At 36.2% G+C, this 2,831-nt stretch overlaps 1 long non-coding RNA gene across 1 annotated transcript; it reads right to left on the reverse strand.

The window, feature by feature from the left end:
- Nucleotides 1–1,010: 1,010 nt before the first annotated feature.
- On the reverse strand, nt 1,011–2,557 carry LOC126814511 (uncharacterized). The gene is made up of 2 exons (XR_007677634.2): nt 2,305–2,557; nt 1,011–1,145 (listed from the first exon to the last, which is right to left on the reverse strand). It is a non-coding gene; the product is annotated as an uncharacterized LOC126814511 (long non-coding RNA).
- Between the last annotated feature and the right edge of the window lie 274 nt (nt 2,558–2,831).

A 2,831-nucleotide genomic window follows, 5' to 3' on the forward strand; every position in this document is an offset into this window, starting at 1 on the left:
TTCCAAAGACCACTTTAGTTGACTTATTTTTTTAGGAACAAACCCGGCAGAGGTAAGAAATTATTCACAGAAAAATCCACATGGAAACCACCTAAAAAGTCATTATCACCAGCCATTCTGAAAACTTTCGACGAAATGAACACAGAAATATCATCCCTTCAACCACTGTCACAAAAACTAAATCTCAACGGAGCAACTAAAACAGCATTAAACACGCCCAAAAAAGACAAAAACATAATAATTAAGAAAAGCGACAAAGGTTCGTGTTGTGTTATAATGAATCGCGCAGACTATGTCTCTGAGGCAGAAAAACAATTAAATAATCCTAAACATTACACTAAATTAGACCAACCCATCTTTAAGGAGTAATATCTAAAATTATTACAAATATCATAATTCACAGTTGTTCATTATTAATTCATTTCAAATTTTTAACCATTACAGCAGCAATTTATTAGTAGTATTGGAGGTATTTATGAATACAACTGACCACAGGTTTTATAAAGGGGCATGCCTGTTATTTATCATGTAACGTCCAGGGTCTGAACAACAAATATGTCCCAGGCGGGGCTATTAGATAGAAAATATATTTTTGATTCTAAATTTCTCAGTGGAATTTATTTTAGCATGCATGCAATAAATATATAAAATGTGTACTGATAGCCTTTACAAAATATGAATGGTATTTTTTCATGGCATTACAAAAACAAATAATTAGTTCATTATTTATTATAATAAAGAAATAACGTCAATAATATATACTGGAAAACACCGGAATACACCGAAAAACACCGGAAAATACTATGTTAAACTGAATACTGGAAAAACACTAAATACCGGAAAATACACTAAATACCGGAAAATACACTAAATAGGTAACCCGGAGACTGGCACCCTAAATAGGTAACCCGGAGTCTGGTCCTCTGTGTGCCTGGGTTAAGTTTAAGAATTTGGGGGAGAGGTTAAGTCTCCACATAAGCACTGACCTAGGATGATGAAAAATTAGTTCGTGATATTTCCTAGTTTTATTAAAATACATACAATACATTAGATTTATATACAAAGGCGATTTCACTGTTTATTGGTGTTGGTGGCGCTGATGGTCTTCCTTGGGTGGTGCTTCTGGTATTCTGGTATTATTGTTTCTGAAGAAAAAAGAAAATAAATTTGAGGCTCTCGGGAGAGAGCCACATTAGTGTGTTTCCTACTACGGATTGGATTTTCTAAAAAATCGTGTTTGTTCCACATCACCGGGTTACGGCTAGGGATTCTTATATCTAATTGATTTTAATTACTAACGGTTAGGCATAGGATTTGATATATGGTTTGTTTTGGGTCAGGGTGGAGACTGGTCTTATTTAATCTAATTTACTGTGCACTAGGATGTCGTTCAGATTTTTATTTTTAGAATATGCAATTATAAGTTTCTGTGTGAATATTTTCGGGTGATTTTCTTGGAGATCAGTATAGTGTTTTCTGATGATTTTGGACGCACTTGCTGCTGTTGCGCTAAATGGAACTACAAAAGGAGCTATTGCGCAAGCCGTATGAATATTCAAACCTAGGGGGGCTGTTGTTTTCAATTTGTCAATCCACAATTTTTCTCTTGTTAGCCTAAACGTTTTAATTTCTTCTGAAGTTTCAAAGTCGCTCTTGGTCTTTTCTATTGGCGTGACAATGAGATCAGAAATGTCATGATTTGGTTGGTTGAAATGAATTGAGACAGGTTTGTCTTTTTTGGTGACTATGTCAGACCGGTGACCGTTAATTCTTTCCCTAAGTGCATTTTGAGTCTCCCCTACGTATTGCTTGTCACATTTTCTGCATGAGATTAGATAAATTATGTTTGAACTACTGCATGAAAGTTGGTCTAATATTGGGAATTTTGTGCCAGATGTTTTGTTATGGAAATGGTCGGATATGTTTAAGATTTTGCATGTTTGACATCTTGGATGGCCACAAATTTTGGTTTTATGTGCTGATTGTATATTATTTGTTTCTTTGGCGGCAATCTCAGCTAGAGTGTTGTTTTTTATACGCCGTAGATAGCGTTTGGAGTATCCCCTTTCCCTTAGTTTGCTAAATACCAATGTACATGCTGACTCAAAGTCAGTCTTCTGAGTACATATCCTATGAAAACGGAGAATCTGAGATTTTATGATGCCAGAGAATGTATGTTTGGGGTGAAAGGAGCTTTTGAACAATAATTGATGTGTGTCGGTTTCTTTGAAAAATACTTTAGTTTCCAATTGGCCTGTGATTTTGGTGTTGTTACCAAAGGAAATCTATGCTGTTATGGCTTACATTTGCGGTTAATTTGACAGATGGATGATGATTGTTCAGAATGTTGAAAAACGTCCAAAATTCGTCTAGTGTGTAGGTCCAGACTATGAAAACGTCATCTAAAAACCGCCCATAGAAATCTGGTTTTAATGGACAGAGTGGCAGAACTTCCCTTTCCCACTCCGCCATGAAGAGATTTGCATAACTCGGGGCAAATCGTTTTCCCATCGCAGTTCCGGAAGACTGAAGGTATACTTGGTCGTTAAAAGCGAAGTCATTCCTCAGACAAATGTCGAGTAGTTTGAGGATTTCTTCGTCCGGCCTGGATGCTTGCGGGTTCCTAAGAAATGCTTTCCTAACTGCTTTAATAACTGTGTTATTATCAATGTTCGTGTACATGCTTTGTACGTCGATGGATATTAAAACGGTGTGTTCGGGGACTCTTAACTGTTTGATTTTCTGAATGAAATCGTTAGTGTCTTTAAGGTAGGATGGGTGTTGGCATGCTAGGGGTAATAAGAAATGGTCTATATATTGTGATACGTTGT

Source organism: Patella vulgata, chromosome 3 (assembly GCF_932274485.2).
Source record: "Patella vulgata chromosome 3, xgPatVulg1.2, whole genome shotgun sequence".
Taxonomy (NCBI): Eukaryota; Metazoa; Mollusca; class Gastropoda; family Patellidae; genus Patella; species Patella vulgata.